Here is a 24217-nt window from a genome sequence, read left to right as displayed (position 1 = left end):
CTGCGTGCCCGTGTAGACTCTCAGAGCAATGAGGCTGAAAAAAGGGATGCTCCGGACCTGCACGACAGACCCGTGAGAGATCATCTTGTTGTCGATGACTTACCTGAAGCGGAGGAACCAGCGGATGAACTTCCAGCAGCAGAGGAGCAAATGGAAGAAAGTCCACAGACACGCCGAGACTCTGTGGTGGACACAGAGCTAGACGAGGGAGACGTCCCTATCCCTAGCACCTCGGTTGTGGATGCTGACTCTCGCCGTGAACCTACTGCAAAAAGGAAAGTGAAACCTGTCCTACGCCTCAGTTATGATGAACCTGGACGACCGACTGACAGACCTGTGACTATTAGTTTTCGAGGCATGATAATCCAGATTAGCTATGACCCAGACGCCATACAGATACATTAGGCCGAGTGTTGAACTATTGATTTGGGTCTGATGAGGACATCCAGACACTTAGATGGGGGAGGATGTAGCCCTTGCTAAAGTAATGGGTGTATTTGCATTTTGATAACAATATAGTGTACAGATTCATAATTCATGTGAAGTTTATTGTGTATTGATGTGTTTAAAAATGCATAAATATGGTTAAAATACAAAGGTTAAAAAAGTTAAAAATCTACAAGAAGTATGTGTTAAAAATATAAGTTCATGTCATCTCATGTCGTTTCCTAAAAGAAAAAAGAGTAAGTTCATCTGAAACAGTGTTAAGTGTAATTACGTTAGTTACACAATATTATTTGTGTTAAGAGGTGTCTATCACAAATGTCTTTGCTGTGATTGGCTTGTGCAGAGCTCGGAGACTCCGGCCAATCGCGTGAGCAGTCTGACGTGAGGGGGTGGGACTTAGACTGTGTTGTGGTTCCGGGAAGAAAGCAGGGAGAAGAAAAAAAGGAAAAGAGGGAGAGACACGAGTTAGCCCAACCGCGTCGAAGTTTTGAGACTTTTTAGAGGCTGAAAGTTCTTGTTTTAAGGTGAACGGACTGTTACCGGATAATATAGACTTTTGTGCCCTGTCGAGAGGATCTGCGCCCTCCGGTGTGGACGAGAGCTGTCGGACGGAATCGTTAACGAGCGGACTGTGAGTTTCGGCTGTGCCTGCCGGCGAGCCGCCATTCCCCCCTCATCCCCCCGTTTCCCCACGGACTGTCGGGAGCGCATGGACTGTTGTCGGGAGCCGTGAGTAACTGTTGATTTGCACGTGCCTTTTATTTTGCTTTCAGAGAGCGAAGCGGCCAGTGTGTTTTGGGCCTCAACGCACACGAGCAACGAAACAGGCCTGCAACGGGGTTTTGGGGTAGCTTTTCCCAGACTGTTGTGGACTGTGGTGTGTGCGTGTGGGTGTGTGTGTGTGGGTTCATTGCATTATTCGCTCGCTTTATGTTTCATGATATTTGGTGTGAAGAACCAGTGATTGCCAGCATTTAAAGTGATTTAAAACGGGTATCATTTCTGTTGAATATTAATTTTATTGTCACTGAACCCAAGTGGTTATTTCATATTTTTTATTTTTCTATTTTGAACTAAAAAATCCTCTAACTAAAAAAGTATTTACATTTAAAGTGCTATTGTGTGTGGTTTTCATTTACTCAATTCATATTTTATTTATTAAGCATAACAAAAAAGGGAATATCATAAGTTTAACCCAGGCCCCGCCCCATAGGTACATGAGACGGGTGTTACATTAGAATAGACACGGAATGTGGGTATTAACATACATAACATTAACTCCCAGTGCAATGGAAATGTAGATCTAATTATATTTGGTTTGAAGTGGTTTCTTTGACCCAATACATTTATGTAACAAAACTATTCTGTCTGGAAGAATAAAGAGCAACAGCAAATAGAAGAATCTAAAAAACAATTGCCATGTCAGTTCCAGCATTGTTATAATGTTATGTATGAAGTCTTTTACAGTACCATGAGAACCAGAGCCCCAATCAGTGAAAATGTTCAACAAGAAGCCTAAATGGAGGCAAAATTAGTACAATCCTTAAAGTCACTGCAACTGAACATCAGTAAGTGAAACAGTCATTAGTTAATGATGCTGCTAGTGAGAGAGCATTGTGATCATCACACAAATCACCAGCTAACTCCCAAGCAATGCACAGGCACTGGGAATCCACTCCAACTAGTCTTATTACAGGATAGGGATAAGATGACAGGTTTCATATAAATAAAACCCAATTTAGAGACTTTTGATACATTGTAAAGGCTGCTGTTGTCTCCTATGCCGCAGGCGACGTTCACATTATTATTTTTTCTCTCTTTTCCTTCTCTTTACTTTTTAATGCGGTCAAAAACACTAATGCAGGTGGTAGTTTGGTTAGAAAGGAAAGAAAACCCAGACCTCATTACCAACTTTTAGCAAGCGCACAGCATGCAACAATGCCTTAAGGCTGTGAACTGAACTGAAATTGAACAGCCTAAAACAAACTCTGTAATTACATAGACAAAAGAGAAACTCAAATATTTCTTGAATATTGGTATACCTTCACGTAAGGTGATGCAAAAATGACCAGCATTGTTGAAACCTGCATGTTTGAAAATGTGCCGAATATCCCTCGATGAGTGGTGCAACATGAAGATACTGTACAGTTCCTATAATTCTGCAATACCCACTAATGCCCTGCTTCATCTTGTGGCAAATAAAGAATACCCTTTTGGATATTTTACAGCAATAAATCCAGACAGCTTTTATATGTCTGCTATGTGCTGTAAATTAAAAAAAAAAAAAAAAAAAAAAGATCAAAATGTTACAGCCACTATGTAATATGACAGAGTTCCAGCCTCCCACTCAACTTAACAACTTCAGAACAGAGTGCAACACAAATTAAGGTGTGAAAAGAGAGACATGTAGTCACCAACTTTTTATTATTATTATTATTAGATTATGAATTGAACACCAATGAGTCCCAACTGAGATTTTCTTTTCTTTTTTTTTCTAACTTAAGGACAGAAAGTGTGTAAAACAATTAGCTCCCTTGCTGTGACAACAACACCAGTAGCTAGCTACCCATATGTGAACATTTGCTCACCATAAGATGTACATTGTGGTAAGGAAATGCGTTATCAAATGGAGTCATTTCTCGCTCTGTCTCTCTGCAAAAACGTAAGCTGTTACAATACACAACATAACATATTGTTATTCTTGGTGCAACAATTCAAATAGATTCAAAGTGTACGGTTGGTACACCTTTCTGACGCAGTGTTTTTGTTTATATTTTATAACAGGTATAAAAAAATCTTTGTTCGGCAAAGTGAATGATAAAAAAAAAAGCACTTTATGTAAGTTCACTCAGTAATATCTGATTTTTCTATAGGACAGAAACAATGGATTCAGGGTTTTGATAGATGTGTTTATAGTGTACAGTCTGATTGAAAACACCCTGTTTGTGGCTTCGTCTCCCACCAGTTCCTGGGTTTCTATCATGACTTACCCCTAAAAGAGAATCATCAGCTGTCCATCATTAGGAGCTTTCTCCAAAGTCTTAACTTAACAGCCGTTGTTAACTTTTTTTTTTCTTTCCCTTTTTTTTTTTTAGCTCTGTGCCCTCAGACCAATGCAGACCTGTCACCGCCATCTGCTGCCGCCTGGTCCAAGGTGTCACAGTTGGTCAGCCAGCTTGCCTGACAATTTATCTGTTGCTTCTTCCCTTCCACTGCTTGGTGAAGCTCTCAGCTGTTAAATTCTATTTTTTTTTTTCCGTTTTTATACATTTCAAGAAACAATGCTGGGGGAATATTTACAATTTTGTTTTATTCTTACCTATTTTGTGCAAAGAAATTATAACAGGCATTATATTCTATTCCTAGCCAGCCCTTGCATTTGGCATTTGGTACCATCTGCATTCATGTGCTTGTGTGTGTACATCTGCACCTGTCAGATAAACACCGCTGATGAAAAATATTGCCATATTTTCCTCTGTTTGTCGGGGGTTGTTGTGGAACCTCTGCCTCACCAGAGAAAAATAGAAGTTATCCATATTGTCATGGCTCGTCAGTTTCTTGTGTCTCTTCAAACAGGTAGGAATTCTGATCACACTTCATCTGTGAGTAGCACAATAGCTCTGCTGTGTAGGTAAAAGCCTTAATCCAGTTTATACACAGCACCAAATGTAAGCTTTGTGTCCCCGCAATCAAATGTGTTGGTCTTTTTGGACTAAATGCACAAGGGCTGTGATTTATGTTAGACACTTCATCATTTAACAATTTGAGAGGCAAAGGGTTGATTTTAGTGGGAGCACACTAACACCACATGTTCCTTTGTTTTTGTGATAACAGCAGCAGCCCACTGCCCCTGGTTACTGGATATATGCTTATATATCCTGCTTGAGGCACAAGTAATATATTTCATATGTACATTATATTATCTCTATTTTTACATAGAGATAATATGATAATATACAGTATATTACTTGTGCCTCAACTGCTCTTCATTGCCTTTTAATTATTCTTAGAAATACACCTGTTTCACATCACAGTAAGGTGATTCAGTCTTCACATGCTCATACAGAGAAAAGAAGAACATAAACAGGAAGTGGTAAAGATAACTTGGGGAGGCTAAGGAACATGTCTTACTGAATGGCACTTGACTGTGTTAGTGCAGGTATGTGTTGGCATACATGAGGGTGAATGCTGCATTAGGACAAGCTCTAGTGAAGGGGATTGCTCTAAGGTTTTTCCATTCACCTGAACATGTTTCTGGTTTAGCATTTGTGTGCTTATAAAATCTACAGTATGTCAGATGACAGTGCTGGGAGCAGCAGGTAGAATGAGGCCAAAGGAGGGAACTTATTTACTTTACCAAACAAGAAGATGCTGCTGGAAAGTCAAAAACCACTGTCACTGACTGTGACTGTTCATTATGACATTATCCCTGTTCATTATTATACAGGAAGTCACGTGCTGTTTCTCATTGGTCTTTCCCGAAATTGCACCATATGCCTGAAGGGGTTGATTGCGAGAGCACTTACTCATCAAGTATACAGTACACATGCAGCTCTTCATATCATTAACCTCTAGATGTTAGAAACACAGCTAATTCATATTCTGCAAGGATTTCGCATGCACTATATTAGTGTGCTGAGGGAAAATGAAGAGGAGGACTGGATTCAGTGTTCCTGGCTAAAATGAAGTCTGATTATTTTTTACTGTTCAACCCATTCATTGTGATAACTCATTTACTTTTGTCCTTTTGTGTGAATTACTTGGATTGAAATTCCAATTTTTCCTCAAACAAAATTGTCCTCAAACCATCCTCTTATCGCAAAACACAGCTTATCATCCTCTCTGCGAATCAATTACATACAAAGACTTTGCCAAATTTACACAGTGGGGCATTAGCTTTGATGAGGGAGCCACATATCCAAACTATTTACCTCTGTAATGTTTACCCCTTCTGTTTATCCTTCAAAATACATTACTATGTTTGTTTTTTCCCCCTGTATGCTGCCCTTCTCAGATTCTTTACCAGCCGAGCATTACAAAGACATTTGCTAGTGTATACATTTTCATTAAAATGCTCCTTCCCTTTACCAAATGCATGGGTGTTTGGATGGATGTCTTTAATTTAAGTGAAGAGGCAGTGAACCACTGCAAAGCTTTAATTTCACTTTCCTATGACTCCATCACCCACCCCCTCCTCCCTCTTCTGTTTCAGCACAGCGTCTTCTCTCCAGTGGGATAGAGAAAGAGAGGGAAAGATTTGGATGTTCAAGGAAGGACCCCCACCCACCTAGAAAAAACACCATACTCCAGTTGCATTGCATAAAGGGGAAAGGAAATGCTTACATTTGTATAAATTAGCATGCAGCATAAAAGGCAAGGTCAAAAAATGTTGGCATTCACATTGGGTGAGTGGAAAATTCAAGGTGGGGGGATGTGAATTTAAATCAGATCTTTTTTTTTTTTTTCTCCCTTCCATTCTTTGAGACACATTATACAGGCTCTGTGGCTTCACTATCTAAATGTGTCCCATCCTATCTGCTCCTGTCTTGAAAAAAAAAACCCCTCCACCTGCCAAATACTTGTCAAATTATTTCCTCTCTCTCTCTGTTCTGATGTCATGAATACACAGTAAAACACAGGGCCTCGAGCAGAAATGTACAAAGTGCTTTCAGACAGCTTTATATTTTAAGCATAATTTACACAGTGTCTGCTGGTTTGCATGAGATGGGTAGCCATACCAACCCATTAATCACAGTCAAGTCTGATGTTCTTATCTCCCTGTCTCCTATCAGCTCAGCCAAGAGGAACTAAGACCATCTCCACGGACCCTTCAATCAGCCACCTTTAGATGGTTTTTTAAATTAAATTTTAAGTAAATTCATGGGCATAAATTCAAAGCTGTGACTGACCATCTGACTTCACAAATAGTAAACAGCAGCAATTTCTGCAGCATTAAATCATCCCCCGGGGTGATAAACAACACCACAGTGGTTCAGGATCTCCTCAACACAGATGGTTTACATGGTGTTTGGCAATAAAGAATTGTTAGAAGAACATCCAGCAGAGCACAAAAAAAGAAGAATAATGCCAGTAAAAACAGCCTGTGGATTAGAGTGGCATCAGATGAAAGACTATATACAGTATACATGGTGTTAAAGGGACATCTTTATGGCACTGGCAGCAGGACACTGCCCTGCGGGAACAGCATTGCTCTTATGTTTGCTGCAATAATATTTGGTGATAAACATGTTTATTTTATGAAAGGAATTGTAATGCAAGGCTTGGCCAAGATTTTCTTTAACAGTTCATCAGTGAGTTATAGATGTGCTGGTGGATTTTACCCTTAGACAAAGGTAAGCTAAAACCATCTTCCCCTGCTTCCACTGGGGGGCGACCCCCATTCCGAAGGACCACCATTCCGACGGTCTGCCATTCCGAAAATTCCCGAAGGTCCGTCATTCCGAATTTCCGAGGGGCCACCGTTCCGAATGTGTTTTATTTAGAAAATTGACTGGATTCTCTCGTGTTTCTGTGTTTGACTTCCTGCCCGGCTTGACACAATCGCGCCGCGGGGACAGCCCCCCCCCTCCTCCGAAATTTCACCCAGTGCGAGTCTGATGCAGCCGCGGCGCTCCTGCTGAAAAATAAATGTCCTTGCTCTGTGCTTTGGTTGGGTTTAGGCAATGTAGAAAGAAGTTGGTTAGGGTTAGTAAAAAGATCAGGTAGAGGCCAAGAAAGTCTCTACTATTATGCAGCTCCTCCGGGTATCAAACCCTGATCTTCCGCGCCGGAGGCAGATGCTCTAACCACTGTACTATCACAGCTTTAGCTACAATACGTGTACCCAGTGCCTTAATCCTTTTAATGGCGGACTTTTCAGGTTCAGAATGGCACCCCTTTTCCATAAATAATTCAGGGCCAGCATTCCGAAACATGAAAGTAAACGTTCGGAATGGCGGCCCTTTGGAATGGCACCCTGGAACCGTTTCCACTAGTTTTGATAAGCTAACTGGCTGCTGTAGTTTAGCTTACAGCTGTGAGAGTGGTTTCAATCTCATCCAACTCTCAGGAAGAAAGCGGATATATCTAGCATATCTCCCTAAAACTATTCCTTCAAGATTTCACTGAACTCCCCAGAGTGCGATCTTTTGTTTTTTTTTCCTCACAAACCTGATAGAAAGTGGGAAAGCGTCGTCGGCATACGGTTTCTGTCACTTCGGCCCTGCCAAGCAGAGTAAACATCAGATCATGTTTGATTTCTGTCAGCGTCTGTAACCACAACCCTCTGGCTCACGGGCAACCTGCTCCCCTTAGCACTCCTACTGTGTCTGTCCCTCACTTGACCCGTAACACTGTTTGGGAATGTGCAGTCATAACATGTTATGTCCCAATCATAACATCTGTGGACAGAAGCATATGGGAAAGCTCTTATTATGAACACTAATGACAGCTGAAGCCTTGAACTGGAGAGGACGAGAGCCTCCGAAGAGCAATAATATGCACATTGTGATTTTTATTTCTCTTCGCTGCTCAGGTCAGCTGTTGGAGTTTTAGAGGTTTGATTTGGCCACATAAACCTGTCGCCCCAGCGGGCAGCTGTTCGGCGGGGCCGCCTTTGTATCTCCACAAGGTCGTGTGGGAACTAAATGACCGGGGTGGGAGCCCAGCGCTCACTTTAATGCTAACTTGGCTCTAAAAAGCTGGTGTGTAGACACACAATGGAGATGGGAGGAGAGTTTGTCCTCACAGAGTCAATGGATGAGGAAGCTTTTATAGCCACCCATTCAGCCCTCTCCATTTCACCACAACACCAGGATTATGAAGCTGAAGTTTACCCAAATTAGATCTCACACATCTTAATGGTGGGTTTTTATAAAGTTACAAATTAGCATCCCTTACTAATTCCTGTCTTTTGAAAGCTTCACATCTATAGGCTGCTTATCCATTAGGGCAAATTATGTAGTTAGAGTTTGATTTGCTTCTTTCGGTGGTGTTCAATATCATCAACATGTTTTTGCTGTTGGACGTCCACGGCCCACTGAAAATGGGCTGGGTCTAACTGTCTGGAGATGGTAATGTTACATTTAAATACAGATTAATCATACAAGCCTAATTCATCACCATGACAGCTGTGAAAACATCCTGCCAAGCCCCCAATCCACTCCTTCCTCCTCTTCGTCGTCCCCTCCGGTCTTTTCAGATTCCCCCTTAAAAAGCACCACTTTTTGAAATCCCCTTGCATGGCTGTAGAATATGTATGGCTATGAGGATATTCATATGCTAATGGCGGTGGAGCTGAGAGTGCAAAATTAACCAAGCTTGACAGAGGCCCATGTGACCCCCGAAGATGTCGGGAGGCCAGGGAAAACATCGATCATGTGACACCGGCACAGTTGAGGCCGAGCCAGGGCTCGGTCAAGATGGATGCTCTTTCAGACAGCACATATAAATCTCTGAGAAGGTTTGAAAATATTGAAATTAGAGCTGAATTATAACAAATAACGTTGGCTGCCTCTCCTCAGGAAATGTGTCATCTATCCTCTTCCCTCTCACTATCAATGTGTGTGTGCATGTGTGTGTGAGAGAGAGAGGGAGAGAAAACAGAGAGGCAGAGAAAGTACTGGCTGTGAATGTGTGTTTTCAGCTGGTGTGTTCAGTAATGTGACTCTAAAAGGGGTCAGGGTTTTCAGGTTCTCACTGTAAGATGGGATGTGAGACCAAAACATGACTGAGGACCCTGTGTGTTACTCTGATACTTACTGTGTGTGATCATGAAACGTGTGTGGGACGACAAAAGGAGAAAGAGAGAGCGGGAGCGTCTGGTTGCGTGACCCCAAAGCCAAGATACCCACAACCTCATTCTCCTCTCTCTAAATGCTTTCAGGTAATGGCGTCTGTGTGGCATGAGAGCTGAAACTACAGCCTCAAAGCCACTGAATCAGCCTCAGACAAGTGGTGCACAACAGCAGCAGCCCCCAGCCTCACCTTGGAATGAAACGCTTCATTCCTATAAGCGCTACATTCACACAAGGCAAATCGATTCATGAATCATTCAAATCTTTCAGCACCTACCTGACAGCAAGGGCTGAAAATGGCTTTCTTTAAGCTCGACTCTGCCGTTAAAGGCGTACAAGGCATTTGATGTACAATAAAGTGTATTTCATCATCATACCCGAGCCACAGCGCTATGACGTTCTCATTCTTAACTTTTTTTTTTTTTGTGGGGAACGGTATCATACCAGAACTCGACTCTCTCGCAAAACATCAAGATGATATAATGGCTTTCTTTTGAGGACTGCTGAGCGAAAATGATATCCTGTAGCTGAAGAGTGCAAAGTCACAACAGGATATTAGTCTGTTAAATGTTCACACACGCACTAATAACACTACATTCTTCTTGCAGTGATGGTGCCGAGCATCATCAGACCCTTCGCTGTGAGCAACAGCTTTTACGCAAAGAGAAGCGACCACCCTGGATTTTTTTTTTGGCTTATGTCTGTGATGTGGTGGCATGTATAGCTGTGTGTGTATGCAGCATCAGCAGAATATAGCTTTCCTGCCTTCTTTACAATTTCACTAAACACACGCACACACAGAGTCATAACCTTTCTATCTAAGGGAGTGTGTCCATGAGTGAGGAAACATGGGTATGCTTGTGTTTCCAGTTAAGTCGTGTGCATGGTGTGATGCGGCACCCATCTGTAGTTTTTCCCACATCTTTCAAAATGAATTCAGCTGTTTCATTTTCTTGTTTGCTGCAGTTGGGAAATAATCCGGATATGGCTGCTCAGGTGCAAACTTCCCCGCTCTAATCACACACACAAGATAGCAGCAGCTATTTATTTCCTGAACGTAGGAAGGTCTTACTCAGTTGCCACCTCTTCGTCTCCGGATATTTCACCTTTGGAAAAGGCGACAGACTGAGACAAAACTGAAAACAGTCTTAATGTTAACTGCGCTGAGAGTTTAATGCTGTCAGCTTGACCTGTTGTGGACCGCATGATGTTTCAGTGGGATCTCTTTCCACTTCAGCCTGAGGTATGTCCCCAGGCATGTACAGCCTCTTCGCTCCATTTAGTGATAACTTCCTGCATAGAATCTAATGAATGTGCAACTAACTAGGCGTCTCTTTGAAATGACTCTGTGTGTGTGGGTTTATGGGTTTGAGAGATAGGGATGGAAGGTGTTTCTGCACCTCAGCATGTTTTGAGAAACCACCAGATGTAGCCTTTTTAAAAATCAATACCTTCACCTTAGGCAGGTTTTCTTCTTCTCTTTATCTTTTTTTCTATAGGCTAAAACTTTCCTAGTAGCTCCAACTGTCCAAGGCTGTCTGGGTTTACTTCAAACATGCCACCACACAGAGGTTTCCATTAGGGAGTTGTACTGTTGGATTATAACACCTACAAAATAGGCAGCTTCGCACTCCCACCACTTCAGATGAGCACAGAACATGAAGTGGCTCTAAACTGAACAAACAACAGGTCTGCAGAGCCTCGGTGCCACAATTCAGTTTGTTTCTCTGGCTCCTGTCTGCATGGCCGCCTCATTACATCAGTCTGTGTGACAGACCTGTCCGCAAAGGTAAAGATTTTGTCACAGACTTGAATCAATCTTTATGAACACATCGTCAGACAAGTCAGAAGGCATTAGTGCAGCAAGACATTTCCTGTTGTTTTGGTCCTGTGCTCCAGCACAGTGGGTTTGAAATAAAACAGTGATGTTTAAGTGCTGACCTTTAGCTGTAATTTGAGGGTGTTTACATTGATATTCGATGAACAGTGCAGACTGTAGCCTTGCGTTTTGTTTTGTTATTTTTTTTGTACACAGCTCCCCGACTGCTCAGCTAATATGAATGTGAGCCCTCTCAGCCAGAGTCAGAGCTTGAAGTCAGCACTTTCACCTCCCAGTCATTGTTTAATTTGAAATTCAGTATGCCGTACTCCTTTGACTTCACTGCACTATGTTTGATTGAGACAAGGAAAGAATCTCTCAATACACAAGCAAAACAGAGATTTATTTGTATGCGCTAAGTCTTCTAGTGTTTGGTTTGTGCTGTGGGCCAAACAAAGACCTAGTTTCAGAAGACTGGAGATGAAGAGAGGTCAGGGAGTGTCACCAGCGTGCACCCAGAAGTAATTGATGTAAAAAGGAGCATTAACTCCTGCTTTAGAGCAAACCTCTCTCTGCCTTCTATTGCTCTGCCTGCCACGCAGCCTGCTCAGTATTTATTGAGACACCTCCAAAGCAATCTGGGATGGCAGGCACAGATGGCTCCTCTAATCCAGGTAAATTATCTTTGAACCTTTCAGAGTAAACAGACGTGCCATTCTCCACAAGTCTGAACTACTATAGGCATGAAAAGGCTGGTGACTGCGTGTGTACATGTGTGCACGCACGCGTGTGCATCGCATAAGAAAGTGTAGAGAATGTGACCGTGTGTGTACCACAGTTATTGATGTGAAACTGTTGGCCAGAAATTTAGAGAAATAACTCAAAATATCTTCTGTTCACTCCTGGAAAATATTCAAAAAGGAAATTTTTAAAGTCTGCCTGTGGATAATTGCTAAAACTTTAATACAAAGTATCAAATCTTGTCTCTAAAGTCAGGGTTTTAGTAAAGGTGTAAAGTGGTGTAAATATTAAATAAACTCACTCAAACTTACACTTAATAATTGGTTTCTGCTGCTCTCCCATGCGTCACAATCTAAAAAAAATTGGCACCTGGTCACAACGCAGCCACAAACAGCCGACACAGTTTATTACCAGAGTTTTCAACAAAGATTTTAAGTTTTAATATCAATTAATGGGCGGGCTGCTACATCCATCAGTAGAGCTATTTATTCTCAACATCTTCTTGGGTTAAGTGTATCTGATTCAAATAAAGTATATAAATATAAATAAGTGTACGAATATGTGTTTTAACTAGTTTGATATTGTGATGTAGGGGGGAGCGGCTTAAGTTGAGCCACCCCACTTTTGCTATCATACCTTAAGAAAAATTTAGTAGCAAGGCATCATTTCATGGAATATGTGATAGAACTGCATGGGTAAAGTGGTTTGATATTTATGTAAAAAAAAAAAGAAGACATTTTTCATTCTCGTAAGTGAATTCAGTCGATCACAAGTTTCATGAGAATTGTGTTTAGACCAAAAAAGGTAATTACAGTATAAATTTGTTTTATACGTCAATTGTGGTATCAATGAGCTACAACATGAGATAGTAAACCACGCATGGAAGTGCACCATTTTACTGTAGCTGTGGGGACTAATAAAGTCAATATGGTAGCTCAGGGGTAAGTTGAGCCACCAACACCGATATAACCAATACACTTAATGAGCTGTACATGTCAGAATTATTAAATCATGATTCTGGATGTTTATGATCACAGTAAGTATGCTCTTGAAAACATGCAAAGCTGTTTATGGTAAGCCAAGATTTTCTTTCAAAGAGAAAGATGAGGGATTCTTCCCAAGATGCAATGTAACCACAAAACTCACTGAGTTGGTAGCTCAGCAGGACGTCCCAGCAGTTTGTCCTTCCCCTCAACCTGGACAGGTGGAATGTTTAGTAAGGGGGCTGGGGGGAGATGGATGGAGGGGAAGGAGGAGGGTGGCTTAACTTACCCCACTCCTATGCTCAACTTACCCCATACACGGGGTAAGTTGTGCCACAAGACCACTTTTTTTGGACACACTATAATTTCAAAACAGTTGTTTACACTCATTCTGTTTAATTGTGGGGATGCACAACGTCCTGAAATATATGTACCGTAGATATGTTAGTTAGCAACAAAAGCATAATTGTTTTGATGTAGTGATCCTGAATATGAAAATTGGCTCATCTTACCACAGTCTCCCCTACCGTAAATCGATTTTGTCCTTTTACATGATCTATATTGGTAATTGAGAGCATCTATAAAGAGGCTGCATGTTTGCAGGTGTGGAAGTAGTAGTGGTAGTTCTAATGATAGTAGTAGTAGCAGTAGTCGTAGTGTGGATACATTATGCAAACATAAGTACTAGGCTAATATTTATAAATGATGTAAATTCATGCTGAATGCACTTGCAGACAGCACACAGACATGTATTTGATAGAAATAAAAATACTAAGACAAGAAAGAGAGTGAGACAATAACATTTTTAAAGAGCTAGAAATCTGTTTTGTGAGAAAATTTTGATAGGCATTTCCTTATTCACAAGGAATGTACTGATATACATCCAGAACAAACAGTACAGCAAATAGCTCTGTATTTATAGAATACTGCAGAGATCACATAGAGCAGGGCAGGGAGGCTTATAAGGCCGGTACTGTGCAGTGCAGTCTTCCTGTTCTGGCCTCGATAGCTCAGGCAAAATCCATTTTGAGCAGAAAGAACTGTGATGTTGGCTAGCACCAAAAAATCCATGTTTTTTATTGTTTATGTTGTTTTTTTTTGGTGTGTGGTGCACCTAGGAGGGATGAGGCAGAAGAAGATACTCTGTAGCTGTGTCAGTGCATGATAGAAGGGGCAGGACGAGAGGGGTTGCCTACGATAGAGTTCACTTTAGTCCTCCTCCTCGCCTCCAGGGCCTTCAGACTCAGCCCAGCAACAAAGACAGCCTTTATCACCAGCTTGTTTGTCTTGTCTGCATCCCCAGCACTGATGTTTTCTCCCCAGCACACCACTGCACACAACATCGTGCTAGCCACCACAGATGAGCAGTCTGAAAAACCTGGGTCTCTTTGTGAAAACATAGGGTGTGCACAGTGCATGGTGCCTCCATGTTATCTGTCCAGTCCAGGATTGTACTGAAATCAACAGAGAGAGGTGGCAAGACACCATGCACTTTGTATCATGGCTGTGTAAAAAAATGGATCACTGGGATTTAACTGGAGTTATTGTTAAATCCTATCTGACCAACGCTGGGATGGGACATTGGACTGATCTGCTAAGGTCAAAGTGTGATTAACAGAAAGGACAGAAAACAGCAATCAAGCTAAAGCGATACAGAAATTTAAAACACATTATAATCACCGTCCATTGTCCATTCATATGCAGCTTCAAATTATCATCTGTCAAGGACGTCTGTATAGTACTTTACTGTGCATGCAGCATAGTGATTTTCACATTGCAGTTTCATAGCTAAAGCTGACATGTTTCATAATGTTTAGACTGCAAAATTGCAGTAAGTGAAGCTTCATCCACAGATTTGATTTTATATACATAAACAGTAGAAATATTCTCTTCTAACGTGGTGGAGATCCTTCAAAATTATGTCCATTTATGTATTCAATAGTTTGTATTCTGCTGTATTTCCTGGATACACAGGAGACTCATTTGTCTCATCATGAGTAGCTGTATTTTTTTTTCTTCTCATCCCAACAATTATAACCTTGCCCACAATCTCAGCTCAGACCTTTTGAGAGACGGATGTATCCTATGTTTAGTCAGATCTAGTCTGAGCTCAGTGTCACTGATCAGCCCACACAGGGATAAGTCACCATTGGCAAGACTGCAATTCAAGTGGCACCTGACTAAATACATTATATGAAAGATCATTATTGGAGGTATTTCAGTGCTGTTTTGGGCCCTTAAGCGTGTTACTCTCTCTCGGTAAATGGGTCTGTAATTGTTATAACATATATTCATCTGGGATAGATTTTAATGAATCCCCATCATAGAATATTCTTTTTTCATAGTTATGGTGGATATTACATGTACTGTTTTTGGATATTTTCTATGTGATGCAGGGCAAAAGGGGTTTTCTAAACTGCCAAACTATCAGTGTCATTCATCTTATAATATGTGGTGGACCTACTCCATTTGTAATGTGTAAAAGATGAGGGCAGAGTTCATGGTAAAAGATGGCTGTCCTGGTGTGGCACTGTGTTCCTAACGGCTGTAGAGATGAGTGGTCCTGTGATGAATGGTGCCGTCATGTGCAGCTATAATCACGCCTACGCATGGCTTCCTGCATAATTGATTTTTAATCCCCTAATAGAAAGTAAATCAAACGAGCAAAGCCTGCTTTAGCGCTGCCCTGGAAAAAAAAAAGAGAAAGAAAAAAAAAGAGAATAATAGCGAGGGGGGAGTTGGAGTAGCAGATGAGATGAAAATGAAGAGTAAATGTATGAGGATGTGAGAGAGAATTGAATGTCTAAGTTTCTAAGTTATTGCATTAGAGACTAAAAAGAAAAGAAAAAAACAGATTAAATACATTTGCTGCTATATTGTAGTCAAGCAGATACTCTACTACTATACTAAAGTAGCCACACATGATGTCACTTGGACTGAATTTATTACCACACCTTGTAAATCTCAGCCAAGATGATATTGTTAGTAAAGAGTAATGAGATATAGATTGACCCGTCAGCTGATGCCGGGGCAGATTGCATCTGTCATCCAAAATAAACATGGCTGACACACCACTCATAGGCTGGACAGTGCACTGCCAAGGAACTGTCAGTCGGACAGAGAAAACAGGCACAGAAATACATTTTGCTCAGCGAACAAAGGTGAAGCTGGAAGTGGGTTCTGTTGAAATGACTTTTATTTGTATTTGAAGAGTATGAATTTTTGGCCCATTTGCCATTTGTAGGTGTCAAATGAGTATTTTTTTTTCTGATGTTACAACCGCTTAAAGCCCCAGTATGTAACTTATTTGGCTTTTTATTAGCAAAAATCAAATATTGCTTTCATAAATACGTATTTCACGTTAGTCGAATCACACCCGCATACAAATGAAAGCTTTTTGTACCTTAGAATACCGAACCAAGGCTGCCATGTTGCATTGCCATTTTTTACGTTCAGTGGCAGCGTGACCGTAGGTAACCACAGAAACTCACAGCTGTCGGCTCGGGGAGAAAGTTTTCGAGGTAGCGCCTGTTAAATCTGTCACCACTGTGTAGTGTGAGGAAGGATAGAAGCACTGATGTTGCATTCAGGTGCAGTGAGGCACCTCAATGATGCCGTCGGCAAACCAACCGGATGGCATTTTACTCGATGAGAGAAAGACGGTAAAACATGTGTCAGGTAAACAATACGACATCACCATGACAACATATTGTCACGCCTGTATTGTTTTGCCTCGTGCTGGTGGACCACTTGTTTACATAGACGCTTGTTTATCCTGTTACATGCAGCGTCTGTTGTCTGTCTGACGTCTGCCTGATTTCACGTGAATGCAACATCAAGAATACGTTCCAATATGCAGCTGTGCCGCTAGATAGGGGTAATTCCTACACATTATACCTTTAAGGCGTTTGACTGTTAGTTCACTGGAGAATTGAAAGAGGACAAACGTTTTTACCGCAGCAGCGGGAGGCTGGAGATGAGCTGGTGTCGACTTTATGATGCAGATTTACATCTAAGTCACTTGTTTGTTGCTTGTCCCGTAGTGCGAGCAAGGAGGGGAAAAAAAGAAGGAAGGACAGACTAATGTCAAAACAAGAAGTCAGTGCAGACACAGCTCTGATAACTGTCAGCACGCGCTCTGTGCTATGAAAGGGAGAGCCAGTGTGAGATGGAGCCAAGGACTTGCTGTCACTAGACGTGCCAGCCACCCAGGCTGAGGAAGATGGAGGAGATGGGAGGAGAGAAAGACAGGGAGGGAAAGGGAGCGAGCACAAGAGATAAGAATGACACTCCAACAGCTGTCTCTCTGACTGTCTCCCTGACTGATGAGATTAGGGCAGCCATGTAATTGCCTCCATAAGGTGGCAATTATAAATGGACTTATTCTCTTTGCCATGTAAGGCCAAGTCAAAATTGCACCAAAACTCATATCTGTCTTTAATTATCAGAAATAATATCAAAATTAGTCTCATCAATAATTCATTAGATATTGTGTGCAGTAATATATTATGATGGGTAATTATTATTGTCTTAACATTCTATTATTAACTAAATTGCAACCGGGAGCACTTCTATTTAGCTTTTATATGAGTTGTAACCTCCATTTCAATAAAGTTTCATACCATGCATAAAAAAAATGACAAGTGTTTGGAAGGGTAGAAACCAATTAGTGGATAAACATTACAGTCAATTTTTCAGTTTTGATAATTTGTTATTTATTAATGGAAAATGCCAACTATTTCCTGGTTATGTCATCTCATTGGTTTCCACCAATGGTGGAATTGGTTTCCACCAATGAGATACAGTAACCCTAACCCTCAGATATAATCAATTAATATACTGTATAGAATGTAAGGATCCAATTTATACTTTTTGTTAACTACATACATATTTCAGGTTAACTGTTCAATATATCACATCCGATTATGAATTTTGCTTCAGAAGTAAGAAAACCTTATTCAATATCCAAAATTAAAAAAAAAAAATGTTATCAGTAATAAAATTGCATAAAAGAGCATTTGTCTATGTCACATGGTTGGCATCCTATGTTTTGATAAGCACAGTAATTTCTTATAAGAAAAAAATAAAAAATTAAATCAATGTTTATTCACTATTTTAGTGGCTTTTAGCCTTTAGCCTTTAGCAGACATCATAGCAGAGGAGAAAGGTGGCTTCAATTTCGTGAAGCAGCTCTATTGAACAGCAATTAGAACATAAAAAGTAACCCCCCAGTAATGTGCTTCATTTTCCATAAGCGCCAATACAAAAAGTGATCATTCAGAAATTGATGTCTTGACTTCAGCCATATTCAGCTCTCAATCTGTTAACTTGTCACATGCCTTTCATAACACAAGCCTGATGTTGCCACCTGTTGGTTTGAATGACACTGTACGTCGCTCCACTGGCGCCACATCAGAAATACTTCTACTAGTGAAGCATGTTTGTCCCCTTATTGTTGTTGAAGAGCATAAGCTCAAAATATACTGTATTAGATTAAATAATATATTTTAGACCTTGGGCTCTCTTTTTGTGAACTCAGCAGTGAAGATGCAGTCAAAGCTTTTCTGGTGCTGCACTTGGTTGTGGAGTGGAACCAGAAAGATTTCATTATCATACATTATAGGTGAGTGTGGCGGAGGCTGTGACAAATTTGGCCAATCACATATGGTTCCCTCATCACCGTTAAACCCAACCGTTCTGCTCGTCATCAACACTGAGTCTGGGAATCCTGTGGAGACTTTTACTCAGAGTTTTCTCTTATGAATACAGCAGCTGGCATATGCTGCTGCTGCTGATAATGATGATGACATCAAATCTTTGGACTCTTTATTAGTTAGTTAGATTCACTTTTTTGGGATATTTTCCGACACTCAGCACCTGCTGTGATGGTGTGCAATTTCATTTGTAATCAATTATCCTTGCAATAATTCAATAAGCATCTACAGTTAAATACAGCTAGAGCAACAAATAATATGAAATAATTCTAGGGCCTAAGTTTATTCTCTGTTTTGAACATTTAGATTTTAACAGATTATTTCATTTAATTGGTTCTAATGGTTGCTTCTTTAACCTTCATACTGCAACACACTACATTACACTTTTGGTAATGAACCACAAAAAAAGGAAAAACAAAGAAACTGTTTTAATGTAAGGAAGATATAATCACAGATATGGCTTTATTTGTGGAACTGGTTTGTGTATTTGCAGATCAGTTTCATATTTGTGGCAGACGCTTTATGTTTACTGATTACACATTTACACATGAACAGTTCGCATTAATAATACTGACGCAAATCTTCCTCCATACCAGTCACACGTCTACCTGGCGTTGTAATTAAAATGCAGAGCAGAGAGTGACACATTGGCCGGACTCGTTAGAGAGGAAATGAGGCACACCGTACAGCCGTTGCTTCAGTTACCCTGTGTTTTGAATGGAGACACCGGGGGAGGACCGGCAGGAAATACAGGAAGTTCTTAGCATAGAAAGAATTTTAATTGATCTACAATTTTTTAGGGAGCTGTTTTCAGTGGCTGCAGACTACAGTTTGGCTTTATGTATCATTTTTCATTCCTTGCAAAGAGTCTTGACGGTTTTTCCTCATGTTCCATGTTTTGTTCTGTTCATGTACTGTACGTTCTGATTCCCCCTTCACGCTGCACTTGTATAGATGCATCTACTTTGTTCTCTTGCTGCACTTTCAGAGCGGTATATTTCTGACCTTGGTGATGGAAAGACAACCGCACTTAGTTGCTTTGAACTGTTTTTGACGTCCTGCATAATGGTTAGGGAATGCCAGCCCCGCCACATTCACCACTCTGCTGTTGTGTACAAAGATACTGTATCTATTCCCTTGCTTCACATCATAAAATTCTGTCAAGCACTAGAGAAAAAAAGCAAGACAAAAGCCTATCTGCTATCCATACAAAAGAAGCTAGAAACGAAAGATAAGGAGGCCAGACATATTAAATAATCAATGAAGAGTATAGTATATTACATGTCACTGAGTGATGTTTAGAAGGTAATCGTCACTCTGATAGACTCTGTAGATGGCAAATTAACAGCGCTATTCGACATGCTGCATCAGAGACATTTAAATTCAGATGCCATGAAAATGACAGTGCTTAGCCTGAGCCCTTTGCATTTGGGGATGATGAGGAGATTTCCATCTGTCTTGTTTGGGTTTAATCCTGAAGTTGACACTGTGCATTTACCACTCAGATTAGAATAAATAGCCCTCCGAACCAATTTGCCTCAACTTCAGCGGTGAACTCGGCTGGTTGGATCAATTTTAATGTTATGTTTGTAATTCTGTTCTTTGCAAGCGCACCAACGGCAGCAGCTTGGAGTATCTCTGCAAATGAAAGTTTGGTTTTATTTGCATATTTACCACGCACATATGCTCATATTCACTTGTGTTTTATTGACTTACACTTTATATTTGTTCATATTTTCAACAAAGAGGATGCTGCCCCATAAAATAACCTTGAGTAGTGTTGTTGTTTGCAGCTTTGTGTAATAACCTAGTTTCTGAAATATGTTATTGAGAGGGGTTGAAGAAACATTTCTTGATCATGCATATATACTTAACCAGACTTCTAAGATGTTCTTTTATTGACACGTACATGAAAGACTGTTCAAATGACTATGAGTATCGTTGAATTAGATTCAAAGCTAGATTAAAAGTGGAAATGAAAGTAAAACAAGTCTTTTTTTTAACAGTACGTTATGTTATCTGTACACTTCAAACACATGTGCATGGATGTTGTAGCTGACTATGTTCACAGCTATAATTAGAGTAAGGAATTTGTTAAATAGTTCTGTTTACATAATAACTCCCTTTTCCCCTGCTCTGCTTATTATCACAGTGAGTGCACTTAGCTCTTTTTCTCACACTTACACACACACAGGCTTGCCTTATTCAATAACTTCCTGTAGGAATAGAAATATATTACATTACTGACTAATTATTATGCAAACAAACACATGTATAGCATCATTATTGTTGCATAGACCCTATCCTCTCATTAACAAAAATGAATAAATATGAGATTAGCTTCTTTCTGCCCATGCAAGTCTCAGAAAGCATGCTGTACTTTTAATGTGTTTCTGGTTTACAGCAAAATCTTCTCTAATGATAAACTATATGGCATGATATAAAAGCTCTATGACAATGACAAGCTCCCCCTTGTGGGGGGAATACAGTGAGCTAAATATGAATAAATTGGCTTTTGGCTAAGTTACTGCTCGCTGCTACATCAGTCAAGCTGCTCCAGAAAACAAGTCATCATTCTCTTTGGTTGATGGTCCATAGGGGACATGGAAACAGCTAGTTAGCAGTAGCGCTCTAGTTTGACAAAGATAAGATCAGACTTATTAGCACAATCACTGTTCCATGTTTGTCCTCTGTGATGTAAGTGCTTTCACAAATCGAAGAAGAAAAAATTGAAGCTTAAATATAGCAGCCATAGAAAGAAACAGAGGAACAATTACTGGGGGCCAACAAATAGAATTAAAAGCGCTTTTGTTTTTGATTTTTGTTTTTTCCACTAAGTAGCCTGGTCCTTGTCTATGCATGTAAACACAGTGAATCCTTTGTTAACAACCTCAGTTCACAGGACAGTAGTAAAAGGTAGAGCCATCCTTACATGAAAGCTTTGTATTAAAAGTGACATAAACCCAATGGAACGGAGCTCAAGTGGGTTCTTCCCACTGACTGCTGAGCCTGGTTAGTCATGCATGCTATGGGAATGGAACAGAATGCAATCACCTTCTCTTTTTTAATGGAGCTGTCAAGGCAATCACAAACCTATGCCGGCCACAGCAGCTGAGGGTGTATGAAGAGGCACTAAGCCATCTGATGAGCCCTGGAGGCCTGATCACTTTGCTTCTAAATTCGGCACGCATGAAATTACGCAAGTGAGGAGAGACAATCCTGAGAGCAGACATGGCCGCGTGTGCACACTTGGGTGTAGAGGAGTGCACGCCACGTTCGCAGTCAAGTGAATTCACAAATCTTTGTTTGCCTTATGGGCATGTGTAACGTCTTTGTGCGTATGTACACATGCACACCCACAAGTGCACAAAAGAGCTGTCAGTCACTTCCCCGTCTTGGCTGGTGTGCAGATGACACAGACTTGTCACTGACGAAACCCTGGGTGATCGAATGGCTAAAGGGGATTCTAATGAGATCTTCTGAAAGAGAGAGCAACATCTCCACGATCAGCCTTTCAAGTGGAGGGCGGTTGGGTCACACAATGGAAATTAGACTGGGAACATGAGAGGTAGGGCATGATGTGACTGATATGAGCTGACATTACTGGACTGCGTGCAGAAGGAGAGCCATCACCGCGGGAGGATACCTCTCAATATTACATGGATCAGATTATGCAGCTGTGCTGGAACATATGACATCATGTCCAGCGTATATACAGTATTTGATTATTAGATTAACTGGTCTTGATCAGGTCTGATGTGCTGTTATATGCTGTAAAACATGACAACACTAACTTTATCTAAAACTGCAATATGTAATACAATGGAGTTGGGAATATTAAAAAGATTATGTTAATGAGAAAGCTGGAGAAGAGAGAAGAAAAGACAGAGGATGGGTGAATGAATCATATTTCATGAGGTTAATTATCAATAATTAAAACCAGTGGTGTTTTATCTGGTGATTAGACAGAAGACAGAACCCATATAACCTACAATATTCTTGCTTCTGTAGGAAAATAAATTTTGTGCGATGATTAAATCTTGAGATGGAATAAGAAGTAATATGATTAAAGGTCCAATCCAGAATATTTTATCTAGTTTATTCTATTGATTGCTCAGTAAGGCTGCTTTTCAGCGCATTAAAAAGACAGCGTTGTGTTTATCCTCTTAATAATGGAAATGTTTTGTCGGAAACATACCACAATAACAACGGTCGACTGATTTCTGCTGCAAATTGACTTCTTTCTTTCAAAGACGAAAATGAATCGTGTACCCCATCACTTCTATGTTACTTACTTCATTTTCAGATAAACACAATTTCCACTCTTTCCCCACAGGAACGACACACACAACTACACATCGTCATTAAGTGAGATCGGAGTTGCTGCTATGCGACCTCACTTTATGCTTTTTGTCAGTGCATAAAGTCAACATGCATTTTCATACATGGTCTCCCTTGGATGATAACACTAAGGCTCTTCCCAACAGAGCTCTGGGCTGATCTGAATATCAAAGCGCACTGTTTTTCAAATGTATTCAGCACGTGTTGTTACCCCGGCGTAGTCTGACCCTGCAGTTGGAGCCTTCTGTTAGGATTCGCACAACCTCATCGCAGAATTCAAGCTGATGCCGCCCATGGGGACCGATATCAAAGACTTCAGTTTCTATTACCAGATTGCATGTTTACGCTGTGCTTCCTACCCTCTGAGCTGAGGATCAGCATTTGACTGAGGAAAACACTGTTCTGTCGCGACTCGCTCTAATTTAGGAACCTAAAACAATAACAAATATTGGCTAATTGCAAAGGCTATAATCACGTTGTTAATGCTCTTTCATATGCTGCTTGATGTCAATATATCCCCCTGGTTGGGCGCTGAGTAACCAGCTGAGGATTGAACACATTCACACTTAAGATCTCCAGCTGTAATTGTTCGGAGCTCAAGAGTTTTATAATAATGTGCATTGTGTTTTGTGAGTATAATGGGTACTTTTTATGAATGCACACAGTATTTGGATTTTAAAGAACCTTCATTTGACAAGGATAACGCACCCTGTAGACTGCTGTTTATGCTATTAGTCTGAGCTCAAATCGACCTATTATATGCAGTTCTACTGAAACAAATTTGTGTTTTTATAGCATTTTAAAAGGGGCACAAGCAACTGTTCACATAAGGTTCAGTTTACTTGTCATGTGGAGAATGTAGCCTGTGAAAACAGCTGTATAATGTTGTCTGGGGCTCTTGAGAAGTTTCATCAACATCAGGGTCATCCCATACGGAAGCCGAGAACGGCAGGTCCGTTTACATTTTAGACTTATTATTTCGTTATCTCGAGATAACAAAGTCTGTTTTCTCGTGATAACGACTTATTATTTCGTTATCTCGAGATAACAAAGATCGTTTACTCGTGATAACTAATTAATTTTAGGTAAAATGTGTTGACATGGTTGACTAGCAACAGGAGGCTACTGTTCAGCATGGGGCAGTTAACTTTAGTCTACTCTAGCCTACTCACTGGTGTGATTATTGTCCACACCTCTGTCAACAATAACTTACTAGTAAGTTACACTTAACGTTAGTTTGTATAACGTCACTGTGCTGGGTTTATTTAAGGGGCTACCGGCCGGTGGTCCCATCTATCCTGTTTCAGCTAAGCTAACGTTAGCTACTGGCTGCTGCTGTCAGAAATCACAACCTTATCTCGAACCATCAGACACCTG

Source organism: Trachurus trachurus (genome assembly GCF_905171665.1).
Source record: "Trachurus trachurus genome assembly, chromosome: 17".
Classification (NCBI taxonomy): Eukaryota; Metazoa; Chordata; class Actinopteri; order Carangiformes; family Carangidae; genus Trachurus; species Trachurus trachurus.
The sequence above is the reverse complement of the archived record's forward strand: the minus strand, read 5'-3'. Positions refer to the sequence as shown.